Source organism: Oncorhynchus kisutch, linkage group LG16 (genome assembly GCF_002021735.2).
Source record: "Oncorhynchus kisutch isolate 150728-3 linkage group LG16, Okis_V2, whole genome shotgun sequence".
NCBI classification, from domain to species: domain Eukaryota; kingdom Metazoa; phylum Chordata; class Actinopteri; order Salmoniformes; family Salmonidae; genus Oncorhynchus; species Oncorhynchus kisutch.
The window spans coordinates 2692345-2706527 of record NC_034189.2 but is presented as its reverse complement, the minus strand read 5'-3'; the positions used below and the strand labels follow the sequence as shown (position 1 = coordinate 2706527).

The 14183-nt window shown below is 44.8% G+C and overlaps 1 protein-coding gene across 4 annotated transcripts in view; it reads left to right on the top strand.

Moving 5' to 3' along the window:
• LOC116353903 (Fc receptor-like protein 5) overlaps positions 1 to 14183 on the top strand; it is a 48361-nt gene that overhangs the window by 10734 nt on the left and 23444 nt on the right. The gene's annotated exons all lie outside the window — the stretch shown is intronic.

The following is a 14183-nucleotide window of genomic DNA, read 5'->3' as shown; positions in this document are numbered from 1 at the left end:
TCACCAGCAAGTCACCGTCCGTCAGTCAATTAGATATCATTCTGACACCAAACTGATACAAACTGACACCAAACCCACTTTTTCCAACTCGTTTAGTAGCCAACTATCACATACTTCAGAGCTGGCCCAAAATTCACAACGCCTTCGGTTCAAACCATAAAAAAAACATAAAACACGTAGTTACGTTCTAGCTGCGGGTCCATTTCTTATGTTATGTGTAGGCCTAGCTGAGGCGACCCCGAATCCCAAGTTTCGGCTCGATCGGTCATTTGGTGTCCGAGCAAAACCCTAATTGGTGCTGAAAATCCACTTTTTTCCATGACTTGCTACGGGGTCCTTGAATGAGCTATCGGACAGAAACGTTGGGGTCCGTCTCTATGAAACGAGACGGTCGCAATGCACCTAGTCTTGCGTTTCTGAGACTTTTCTAAATGTCGTCATTTTCGTAACGGTCAAAATGAATTGAAGTCATTGCAAATGTACGAGGCTGTTTCTCGGTCCGAGAACCTTTTAGAGCCACGTAACTCACCACGCACTATTGACCGGAGGTCTAGAACAGGATTCTAAAGTTTCGGAACTCTAGGTCTGACGGTTCTTTTTTAGCTCGAACAAAGCTAACTATTGCAGTCACTGTCTGTCTCTACGCACCCCAATACGTCCCTCCATCCAAGTTGTGTTTTAGGGTGATTTATTTTTCCTTTGAAATTTTATGGGAAAAATGACTGATTTACAGTTCATGGGGGTTGCCTAATCACATATATGAAGTTTTGGAAAGATCTGACTTTTTTAACCCCTCGAAACAGCCCAAGAGACACCAATTATGACACTTCCGGTTGGCACAGGAAGCTATAAATCAACACATATCCTCACTGGGGTATGCTTGTACAGAATCCTGAGTTCTAAGTCCTTACGTTAAGAATTGACTGATTTACACAGGGTTGAATGCACTATGTCTATCAAACTGCAGGCAGGGTATGGATAAACACTTTTAGGGTGATTTTAACCACTTCCGGTTGGTCCAGGAAGCTTAGAATCAACACAGGTAGACCTCGTAGTGGCCTGATGGATTGTCATCGAAGACAGGTTCATACGACATTCATAACCCACATAGGCTTCAGGTTGAATTTAGGGGTGCAGGCAATGTATTCCTATGGGGAGAGAAGTCAATGCAAACTCTTTGAAGTAAACACCCTCTTTTAACTATTAAGGGTTAATGCCACACGGTCAACGTTAGGCTTGCACGGATCGGGAGGACCTTAGGAACGTACCTGAGGTCGAATTGTGCTTCTCACCCTAACGGTTCTCTCACTGTCACCCAAAAGCAAATGACGTTGTGGGGCAGGCTTCATTTTGGGCCTACTTTTCTAATAGTCGCTGCGCCTAGACCGAGCGAGCTACGGTCAAGCGGGATATCTCGTTGAACTCGGCACGGCCTAGAGATTATGTTTATGCCATTGCCTGCTCTCTGTGTCTTTGAGCACCGCACTTTATCACTCCATCCTTGCTGTGTGTGTATGTGAAAGCTTTTCTTTGACATCTGTTGGGAGAAATGACTGATTTACAGTTCATGAGGGTTACCTAGTCACACATATGAAGTTTTGGAGAGATGTGACTTTTCTAACCCTTCAAAACAGACAGTGTGACCCAATTAAAGGCACTTCCGGTTGGCACAGGAAGCTATAAGTAAACACATGTCTTGATTGACATAGAAACTTACAGAATCCTGAGTTTTAAGTCTTTAAGTTAAGAATTGACTGATCTACGATCTACACAGGGTTGAATGTAGTCATTTTCACCTTTGAAGGTTATGTACATCAAAACACCTTTTGGGTTATAACCTGGTTAGGGGTGTTTGGCCTTTAGGCCTGTATGTCCCTTCATCCCATGAGAGAGAGTTTAACTTTTTAAGCCTCTCTGTGTCTTCTTATTCACAATCTTTAAATTTTTGGGTTACCAGATGCACAACAATCAGTATCCATCGTGAAATTTCAAAGTGTCCATAATGCACTCAGGTCGCCCCTGACAGAGAGAGGGCCGTAGTAGGGTGTTTCCATAGCGGGCATTAATATCAGAATGACCCTTAAATGCATTTAGGACCATATTTGAATTTTTGGGTTACCAGATGCACGTTTTCAATCACCAGGTGCACGGGTCTATTTCCTCTTGGGTTACCAGATGCACGTTTTCAATCACCAGGTGCACGGCTCTATTTCCTCCTCCAGCACTTGGCTAACAGTCCATAAAGCACCCAGGTCGGTCCTGAGTGAAAGAGGGCCGTAGTAGGGTGCTCCTATAGCGGGCATTAAAATCAGAATGACCCTTAAATGCATTTAGGACCATATTTGAATTTTTGGGTTACCAGATGCACGTTTTCAATCGCCAGGTGCACGGGTCTATTTCCTCTTGGGTTACCAGATGCACGTTTTCAATCACCAGGTGCACGGCTCTATTTCCTCCTCCAGCACTTGGCTAACAGTCCATAAAGCACCCAGGTCGGCCCTGAGTGAAAGAGGGCCGTAGTAGGGTGCTCCTATAGCGGGCATTAAAATCAGAATGACCCTTAAATGCATTTAGGACCATATTTGAATTTTTGGGTTACCAGATGCACGTTTTCAATCACCAGGTGCACGGGTCTATTTCCTCTTGGGTTACCAGATGCACGTTTTCAATCACCAGGTGCACGGGTCAATTTCCTCCTCCAGCACTTGGCTAACAGTCCATAAAGCACCCAGGACGGCCCTGAGTGAAAGAGGGCCGTAGTAGGGTGCTCCTATAGCGGGCATTAAAATCAGAATGACCGTTAAATGCATTTTGGGCCTTCTTTTTTTCAAAGTCGCTGCACTCAGAACGAGCTACGGTCAAGCGGGGCGTCTCGTTGAACTCGGCACAGTTTGGAGACTGTGGTGATGCCATTTTTTGTGTTGATTTCAGAATGCCATTTTGGTGATGGTCCCTCTCCGTTTAAACACATTGCAAATGTACAAAAGTCAACTAGCAAGTCAGTGTCCATCAGTCAATTAGATGTCATTATGACACCAAACTGATATCAATTGACACCAAACCCACTTTTTCCTACTCATTTAGAAGCCAACTATCACATATGTCAGAGCAGGCCCATAATTCACAGCGCCTTCGGTTTAAAACATAATAAAAACGTAAAACACATAGTTACGTTCTAGCTGCGGGTCCAGGTCGGACATTATGTGTAGGCCTATGTGAGGCGACCCCGAATCCCGAGTTTCGGCTCGATAGGTCCTTCGGTGCCCGAGTAAAACCCTAATTGGTGCTGAAAATCCACTTTTTTCCATGCCTTGCTACGGGGTCCTTGAATGAGCTATCGGACAGAAACGTTGGGATCTGTCTCTATGGGCCGAGCCGGTTTCAATGCACCTAGCCTTGCGTCTCTGAGACTTTTCTAAATGTCGTCATTTTCGTAACGGTCAAAATGAATTGAAGTCATTGCAAATGTACGAGGCTGTTTCTCGGTCCGAGAACCTTCTAGAGCCACGTAACTCACCACGCACTATTGACCGGAGGTCTAGAACAGGATTCTAAAGTTTCGGAACTCTAGGTCTGACGGTTCTTTTTTAGCTCGAACAAAGCTAACTATTGCAGTCACTGTCTGTCTCTATGCACCCCAATACGTCCCTCCATCCAAGTTGTGTTTTAGGGTGATTTATTTTTCCTTTGAAATTTTATGGGAAAAATGACTGATTTACAGTTCATGGGGGTTGCCTAATCACATATATGAAGTTTTGGAAAGATCTGACTTTTTTAACCCCTCGAAACAGCCCAAGAGACACCAATTATGACACTTCCGGTTGGCACAGGAAGCTATAAATCAACACATATCCTCACTGGGGTATGCTTTTACAGAATCCTGAGTTTTAAGTCCTTACGTTAAGAATTGACTGATTTACACAGGGTTGAATGCACTATGTCTATCAAACTGCAGGCAGGGTATGGATAAACACTTTTAGGGTGATTTTAACCACTTCCGGTTGGTCCAGGAAGCTTAGAATCAACACAGGTAGACCTCGTAGTGGCCTGATGGACTGTCATCGAAGACAGGTTCATACGACATTCATAACCCACATAGGCTTCAGGTTGAATTTAGGGGTGCAGGCAATGTATTCCTATGGGGAGAGAAGTCAATGCAAACTCTTTGAAGTAAACACCCTCTTTTAACTATTAAGGGTTAATGCCACACGGTCAACGTTAGGCTTGCACGGATCGGGAGGACCTTAGGAACGTACCTGAGGTCGAATTGTGCTTCTCACCCTAACGGTTCTCTCACTGTCACCCAAAAGCAAATGACGTTGTGGGGCAGGCTTCATTTTGGGCCTACTTTTCTAATGGTCGCTGCGCCTAGACCGAGCGAGCTACGGTCAAGCGGGATATCTCGTTGAATTCGGCACGGCCTAGAGATTATGTTTATGCCATTGCCTGCTCTCTGTGTCTTTGAGCACTGCACTTTATCACTCCATCCTTGCTGTGTGTGTATGTGAAAGCTTTTCTTTGACATCTGTTGGGAGAAATGACTGATTTACAGTTCATGAGGGTTACCTAGTCACACATATGAAGTTTTGGAGAGATGTGACTTTTCTAACCCTTCAAAACAGACAGTGTGACCCAATTAAAGGCACTTCCGGTTGGCACAGGAAGCTATAAGTAAACACATGTCTTGATTGACATAGAAACTTACATAATCCTGAGTTTTAAGTCTTTAAGTTAAGAATTGACTGATCTACGATCTACACAGGGTTGAATGTAGTCATTTTCACCTTTGAAGGTTATGTACATCAAAACACCTTTTGGGTTAATTTAACCACTTCCGTTTGCTTCAGGAAGCTTAGAATTGGCACAGGTAGACCTCATAGTGGTCTGATGGACTGTCATAGAAGACAGGTTCATAAGGCATTCATAACCCACATAGGCTTCAGGTTGAATTTAGGGGTGCAGGCAATGTATTCCTATGGGGAGAGAAGTCAATGCAAACTCTTTGAAGTAAACACCTTCTTTTAACTATTAAGGGTTAATGCCACACGGTCAACGTTAGGCTTGCACGGATCGGGAGGACCTCAGGTACGTTCCTGAGGTCGAATTGTGCTTCTCACCTTAACGGTTCTCTCACTGTCACCCAAAAACAAATCACATTGAGGGCCAGCCTCCATTTTGGGCCTACTTTTCTAATGGTCGCTGTGCTTAGACCGAGCGAGCTACGCTCAAGCGGGGCATCTTGTTGAACTCGGCACGGCCTAGAGAATATGGAAATGCCATTGTAGGCTTTGTGTGTCTTTAAGCACCGCACTTTGTCACTCCATCCTTGCTGAGTGTGTGTTTCTGTGTGTGTGTGTGTGTGTGTGAGAGAGAGCTTTTCTTTGACATCTGTTGGGAGAAATGACTGCCTTACAGTTTATGGGGGTTGCCTAATCACACATATGAAGTTTTGAAAAGATCTGACCTTTTTAACCCTTGGAAAATGCCACTGTGACACCATTTAAGGCACTTCCGGTTGGCACAGGAAGCTATAAATAAACTCATATCCTGATTGTGGTATGCCTTTACATAATCCTGAGTTTTAAGTCTTTACGTTAAGAACTGAGTTATTTACGGAGGGTCTAGGGAGTGTGTGTTATTTCAGAAAATCATAAAAAATCACAGAAATCTCGCAGAGCTCCGAAGCACACTTTAAAAAGATTCGTAAGAACACCCTGCAACTGGATCTGTAACCGTTGAAAAAAAAAAACACCTATCCGTGAACATCACCAATCTGTCGTTGTACGATTTCTCTTAAATGACGATAGATAAATGGCTGTTTTTTTTTTTATTGACACCGGAGGCTCCTTGACTTTGACGTGAAGTGGAAAAATAATTTCTCTATTTTCATTTTGGACCTTTAATCCCAGATAAATGGCCATAACTCAAAAACCGTTGAGGCCTAGACGCCATCTTGTTCGGGGCCAACTGCCCGTTATGCCAAACCTACGCTCACCGAGTTTCGGCTTTGAAATATTTTCAGTTTTCGAGATAAGGCCCCGTCGTGAATCGTGATGTTTTGTCCAATAGCAATATGATTGCTTATGCCCTCTTGTGGGAATTTCCGGGACAGCGGCAAAATGACCAAAATCTTATTATTTTTGTAAAACGGAAACCGAATGTCCGACAAAGTTCATTTGATGACTTCCCGGTAGGTCCGGCCCTGCCGCTCGGCCCGACGCCGTCCGCGAATTTTACAAACGATTTCGGACGTCTAGTAAGGGACCGTACATTTGCAATATGGACTTTCTCACTAACCATATGGCACCTGCCGAAATCTTCCCTTAAGGTATGTAACGGCTCCCACGACAACGTTCTGGGGAAGAATCGTCTCAGTCTTGGCCCCACTCTCCTCCGTCTTGGAGAACATCCGGGACAGGGCGTCCGCCTTCCCGTTCTTCGACCCAGGTCGGAATGTCAGGGAAAAATTGAAGCGTCCAAAAAACAAAGCCCACCGGGCCTGACGGGAGTTGAGACGTTTAGCCGATTGCACGTAAGCCAGATTCTTGTGGTCAGTCCAGACCACAAACGGTTGCTCCGCTCCCTCCAACCAGTGACGCCACTCCTCCAAGGCGAGCTTCACAGCGAGAAGCTCCCGGTTACCCACATCGTAGTTTCTTTCAGCTGGAGAAAGACGACAAGAGTAGAAGGCGCAGGGATGGAGTTTACCATCAGTGGAGCTACGCTGGGACAGGATGGCCCCCACCCCCACATCAGACGCATCCACCTCCACAACGAACTGACGGGAAGTGTCAGGTTGAGAGAGAATCGGGGCGTTGGTGAATCGGCTCTTCAAATCTCGAAATGCTCGGTCTGCCTCAGGAGACCAACAGAACTTTCTGGTGCAAGACGTCAGTACAGTTAAAGGGGCGGCCACCCGGCTGTAATCACGGATAAACCTCCGATAAAAATTCGCAAACCCCAGGAATCTCTGGAGCTGCAATCTCGTACCGGGCTGGACCCAATCCCGAACCGCCCGAACCTTCTCTTGGTCCATCTTGATCTCTCCCCTGGAGATGATGTACCCGAGGAAGGACGTCGTGTGGGCGTGAAAATCGCACTTCTCAGCCTTCACGAACAGACGGTTCTCCAATAACCGCTGCAGGACCTGCTTGACATGCTGAACGTGGCTAGAAAGCTCCTTCGAGAAGATGAGGATATCATCCAGGTAAACGAACACCAAAATACCAATCATATCTCTCAGAACGTCATTCACCATACTTTGGAACACAGCAGGAGCGTTGGTCAGTCCAAACGGCATCACCTGGTACTCGAAATGTCCCATCGGAGTATTGAACCCAGTCAACCACTCGTCCCCCTCCTTGATCCGAACCAAATGATAAGCATTACGTAAATCAAGCTTCGTAAAAACCGTAGCACCCTGTAAAGAATCGAAAGCCGAGGTCATCAAGGGCAGGGGATACTTGTTCTTGACCGTAATATCATTCAAACCCCGATAATCAATACACGGTCGAAGAGAGCCGTCCTTCTTGCTCACCAAAAAAAATCCTGCTCCCAGAGGTGATGACGAAGGCCGAATGAGACTTGCAGCTAGAGACTCCTTGATGTAGGTCTCCAAGGCCTCACGTTCAGGTCGAGAGATACTGTATAACCGTCCCTTGGGAAAGGCTGCTCCAGGAAACAGATTAATCGCACAGTCATAAGGTCGGTGGGGGGGAAGGGACTGAGCCTTCTGTTTACTGAATACTTCACCCAACTCGTGATATGTTTCTGGAACCAGGGACAAATCAGGAGGAGCAGAGGCACTGACCTGACTGGAAACGGCAGGAGAACAGGCAGTCCTAAGACAGTTAGCATGACAATCAATGCTCCAACTAGTTATCTTCCCCGTCACCCAATCAAACGAGGGATTGTGTTCCTTCAGCCAGGGGTAACCAAGAACCAGAGGAACATGGGGCGAGGACAGAATGAAGAAGGAGATAAATTCTGAATGATTCCCCGACAACAACATCTTAACCGGTTCAGTCCTCATAGTGATCCGTGCCAGACTACTGCCGTTCAGAGTGGTTGTTTCAATGGCTTCCGGCAATTGCTCCTTGGAAAGCCCCAGCTGTTCCACCAAGTCGGCATCAATAAAGCTGCCATCGGCACCTGAATCGATAAAAGCGTTCATCTCTAAGCTCTGATCCTCATTCATAAGGGTCGCAGGAAAACGGGGTCTGACAGGATTCTTGAGAGGTTGAAACTGGCTCGCTAAAATTCCTCCCAAAACTAGCAAGCCGGGCAGTTTAACGAGCGCTGTGGACAAGCGGAGATGTAATGTCCTGAGCTACCACAGTAGAGACAGCTGTTGGTCTCACGTCTACGTTGGCGCTCCTCCTTAGTTAGCCTGTGTCTCCCCACTTGCATTGGTTCAGGATCTGGTGGCAAGACCCCTCCACTAATCCCGTGTGGGGAATAACGATCAATACGTTCTGGTTCACTTATGGAACCGAATGGTAACCGAGTTGCTGATTGATTGGATGGGCCCCACTGCTTCTGCCTCCTTCTCTCTCGGACTCTATTATCTACCCGAATAGATAAAGTGACCAAGCTGTCTAGGTCACTAGGCTCTGGATAAGAGATCAGCTCGTCCTTGAGTTGCTCCGACAACCCCTGGTAAAAAACCGCTTGTAGTGATTCCTCATTCCAACCACTCTCCACAGCCAATGTCCTGAATTCTATCACAAAGTCTGCCACACTGCGAGCTCCTTGGCAAAGAGAGAACAAACGTTTAGCTGCGTCCTTACCTCGGACTGGATGGTCAAAAAGCTTTCTCATCTCTGCCGTGAAACCCTGGTATGACGTCATGCATGTGTCTCGTCGTTCCCAAACAGCTGAAGCCCATTCCAGAGCTCTACCACGCAGCAGCTCAATAACAAAAGCTATCTGTGGCGTAAGAGTAGGGCTGCAGATCAAAAACTAACCCACACTGTACAAGAAATGAACAGCATCCTCCCAGATCTCCCTCGTACTTCTCCGGTGTCAGAACCTTGGGCTCACGGAAGGAACCTGCTCCCAAATCGGCAGGTGATATGGGTGAAACAGGTGGTGGATGATCCGCCGGCAACCTGAGCTGATCCTGGATACTCGTTAATCGATCCGATAAGTTCCGGATTGAACCTGCTATCTCGTGTAGCGCCGTGTTGTGTTGTCCCAACATCTTCTCCTGCTGGGTAATGGCATGGCAAATGGAGTCCAGGTCCGCAGGGTTCATCCTTGGCCGGATCGTTCTGTCACGTTTCTTCAAAATTGAACCCAGAAGCAGACCAGGACAAGGAGAGTAGGAAGAAGGTGAGTATTTATTTACAAGTGAATGTGAATGGGTAGATATATCCAGGTGGCGTAGCGGGCAGCGGTGGTGAGTTGATGGGGGTAAATAGGTGGATCCAATGGGGAAGCGGAATCCTCCGACGACCAGACGGGAATGGGGTAAATGATCCGGGTGAGTAATGTTCATGGCTAACGATCCGGCAGGGAATGGTTGTCAGGTCCGGGCTTATGAAGAGGAGAGATGATGATCAGGACCAGGTGTGCAGATAGCTGATGGGATACAGGTGCGGGTAATCAGAACTCCCAACTGGCTACATTGCCCGGCAACCAGACAGGGTGCGTTCCAGGACGCCGGAAAAAACACTCCAGGACAGAACACTGGCAAAAAACAGACTCAGGAAACGGGATTCGTGACATTATGTTAGAATTCAGTCCTTATAAAGTAATGTTGTGTATTTTTCTTCTTGGCTTTTGGAAATAAAATATAGTTTCAGACTAAACATTACTCACTCAGTTCCAGGTTGGATGTTGTTTTCAGGTTTCTGTTGTTTTCCAGAGAATTTGCTGTATAGAGTAATAATCCTTGGTAGTTCCGTAATTCCGTCCAAAATCAGGTTGTAGGTTTTAAGTTTTGATTTGAAGTAGGGGTTATGTTGTAAAGGGTAGAATCCAGTATGTGTTCCTGACAAAAAATCCAAGTTTATCTAACTCCTAATCTATCTTTTTTTAAAGAAAATGCTGAAAAAATGCAGGAGCTCATCTGATCCTGACCTCTGCTCTGCTCTGCTCTCTCTTTCTCTCTCTCTCTCTCTCTCTCTCTCTCTCTCTCTCTCTCTCTCTCTCTCTTTGTCTCTCTCTCTCTCCCTCTCCCTCTCTCTGTCTCTGTCTCTGTCTCTGTCTCTGTCTCTGTCTCTGTCTCTGTCTCTGTCTCTGTCTCTGTCTCTGTCTCTGTCTCTCTCTCTCTCCTCTCTCTCCCTCTCTCTGTCACTGTATCTGTCTCTGTCTCTCTCTCTCCTCTCTCTCCCTCTCTCTCTCTCTCTGTCTCTGTCTCTGTCTCTGTCTCTGTCTCTGTCTCTGTCTCTGTCTCTGTCTCTCCTCTCTCTCTCTCTCTCTGTGTGTCGCGGCAGGTGAGACGGAGCACTTGTGTCTTATACTCTGTGATTATCTGGTTTACTATCTGTGTGGTTTATTATCTGTGTGGCTTAATATCTGTGTGGTTTAATTAAATATCCTAAATATTAGGAACACATTCAGACACACATTAAAATACATACACACACAATAATAAAAACTGTCACAATCGTCAGTAAAAAGGTTTCCTAACAACTGTCTGAAATACCCTATAGGCACAAATTTCTCCAAATGTAAACTGTATTGTAGATCATTTCACAGCAAGGCACAAGGAAGCCAATCGCGTCTCCACCTAACTCTCTAGACACTAAAGGAGTCTCCACCTAACTCTCTGGACATTAAAGGAGTCTCCACCTAACTCTCTGGACATTAAATGAGTCTCCACCTAACTCTCTGGACACTAAAGGAGTCTCCACCTAACTCTCTGGACATTAAAGGAGTCTCCACCTAACTCTCTAGACACTAAAGGAGTCTCCACCTAACTCTCTGGACACTAAAGGAGTCTCCACCTAACTCTCTGGACATTAAAGGAGTCTCCACCTAACTCTCTAGACACTAAAGGCATCTCCACCTAACTCTCTAGACACTAAAGGAGTCTCCACCTAACTCTCTAGACACTAAAGGAGTCTCCACCTAACTCTCTAGACACTAAAGGAGTCTCCACCTAACTCTCTAGACACTAAAGGAGTCTCCACCTAACTCTCTAGACACTAAAGACGTCTCCACCTAACTAGACACTAAAGGACACCAAATAGCGTGCCCAATGTCAACTGCCTGCTACTCATCCCCAGAATATAAGATATGCATATTATTAGTAGATTTGGACAGGAACCACTCTGAAGTTTCTAACCATGTTTGATTCATGTCTGTGAGTATAACAGAACTTATGTAGCAGGCAAAACCCCGAGGACAAACCATTCAGATTCTTTTTTTTGAGGTCACTGTCTTTTCAATGGAATTTCATTGGAAACCAGATTTCTAAGGGACTTGTTTGCAGTTCCAAAAAAGTACAAAAGTAGTTTGAAATCTTTTGGTGTTCCCGTTTTAAACAAGATATCTATGCATATAATTGACAGCTTTGGAAAGAAAACACTCTTACGTTTCCAAAACTGCAAAGATATTGTCTGTGAGTACCACAGAACTGATGTTACAGGCAAAACCCAGATAAAAATCCAATCAGCAAGTGCCGCATTTTTTGAAACCGCCTCATTTCAATGACTCCTTATATGGCTTTGGAGGAGCTAGGAGTCAGCTTACGTTTTCCACGTTTTCCCCAAGGTGTTTGCAGCATTGTGACGTATTTGTAGGCATATCATTGGAAGATTGACCATAAGAGACTACATCTACCAGGTGGTCGCTTGGTGTCCTCCGTCGCAATTATTGCATAATCTCCAGCTGCAGTATTTTTCCGTTTGCCTTTGATGAGAAACCGACTGCCAGGAATGATTTTTCATCAAATAGAATTGTGAAAAACACCTTGAGGATTGATTCTAAACAACGTTTGCCATGTTTCTGTCGATATTATGGAGCTAATTTGGAAAACAGTTTGGCGTTGTGTTGACTGCATTTTAGTTTTTTTTTCTTAGCCAAACGTGATGAACAAAACGGAGCTATTTCTCTTACACAAATAATCTTTTTGGAAAAACTGAACATTTGCTATCTAACTGAGAGTCTCCTCATTGAAAACATCCGAAGTTCTTCAAAGGTAAATGATTGTATTTGAATGCTTTTCTTGTTTTTGTGAAAATGTTGCCTGCTGAATGCTAGGCTTAATGCTATGCTAGCTATCAATACTCTTACACAAATGCTTGTGTAGCTTTGGTTAAAGCATATTTTGAAAATCTGAGATGACAGTGTTGTTAACAAAAGGCTAAGCTTGTGTTTCAATATATTTATTTCATTTCATTTGCGATTTTCATGAATAGGAAACGTTGCGTTATGGTAATGAGCTTGAGGCTATGATTACGCTCCCGGATACGGGATTGCTTGACGCTATAGATTAATGAATGTATGAATTTTATAGTATTTTATTTGAATATGGCGCTCTGCATTTCCCTGGCAATTGCCAGGTGGGACATTTGCGTCCCGCCTATCCCAGAGAGGTTTTAACATCTATATGGTTTAATATCTATATAGTTTAATATCTGTATTGTTTAACATCTATATAGTTTAACTTCTTGGAACTACCCCTCCCGGATCCGGGAGAATTGTCATCAACTGCACTAATTAGCATAACGCAAAGGACAAAAAATCTTACTCAAAAATATTCATATTCATGAAATCACAAGTGAAATATAGTGAAACACAGCTTAGCCTTTTGTTAATCACCTTGTCATCTCAGATTTGGAAATGATACTTTACAGGTTTGGAGTCGCTCGACCCCAGTTATACTAGCTGTCTCCATGGTTTCAGACCCCAGTTAGACTAGCTGTCTCCATGGTATCAGACCCCAGTTATACTAGCTGTCTCCATGGTATCAGACCCCAGTTAGACTATCTGTCTCCATGGTATCAGACCCCAGTTAGACTAGCTGTCTCCATGGTATCAGACCCCATTTAGACTAGCTGTCTCCATGGTATCAGACCCCAGTTAGACTAGCTGTCTCCATGGTATCAGACCCCAGTTAGACTAGCTGTCTCCATGGTATCAGACCCCAGTTAGACTAGCTGTCTCCATGGTATCAGACCCCATTTAGACTAGCTGTCTCCATGGTATCAGACCCCAGTTAGACTAGCTGTCTCCATGGTATCAGACCCCAGTTAGACTAGCTGTCTCCATGGTATCAGACCCCAGTTAGACTAGCTGTCTCCATGGTATCAGACCCCAGTTAGACTAGCTGTCTCCATGGTATCAGACCCCAGTTAGACTAGCTGTCTCCATGGTATCAGACCCCAGTTAGACTAGCTGTCTCCATGGTATCAGACCCCAGTTAGACTAGCTGTCTCCATGGTATCAGACCCCAGTTAGACTAGCTGTCTCCATGGTATCAGACCCCAGTTAGACTAGCTGTCTCCATGGTATCAGACCCCAGTTAGACTAGCTGCCTCCATGGCGTCAGACCCCAGTTAGACTAGCTGTCTCCATGTTATTTTCATTTTATATCTGACACCAGCTGACTCCATGGTATCAGACCCCAGTTAGACTAGCTGTCTCCATGGTATCAGACTAGCTGTCTCCATGGTATCAGACCCAAGTTAGACTAGTATGGGTGAGTGTATGGGTGAATATCTATATATAGCTCCATAATACCATTCATTTGTATGGGTTACCTTCAGATGAGTCCCGTGACACTTTTGGGGATCGTAGAGTAAAACACACCTTCTAAGGTAGATGCTGAAGGCCAATAAAGGGAATGTGTTGGATTAAAAGCAAAAAAACAGATACCTCTTAAACTGAATGATTTTGTTGGGGATGTTTGTACTGTGTTAATTAGATTGACTCAAAAATGTGTCACTATACTATTAAGGACAATAATATCTGTGGTAAAGCTCAGTGTTTACATCATGTACCATAGTGATAGTTCTCTCTGTGTGTTTCAGTGTTTACATCATGTACCATAGTGATAGTTCTCTCTGTGTGTTTCAGTGTTTACATCATGTACCATAGTGATAGTTCTCTCTGTGTGTTTCAGTGTTTACATCATGTACCATAGTGATAGTTCTCTCTGTGTGTTTCAGTGTTTACACCATGTACCATAGTGATAGTTATCTCTGTGTGTTTCAGTGTTTACATCATGTACC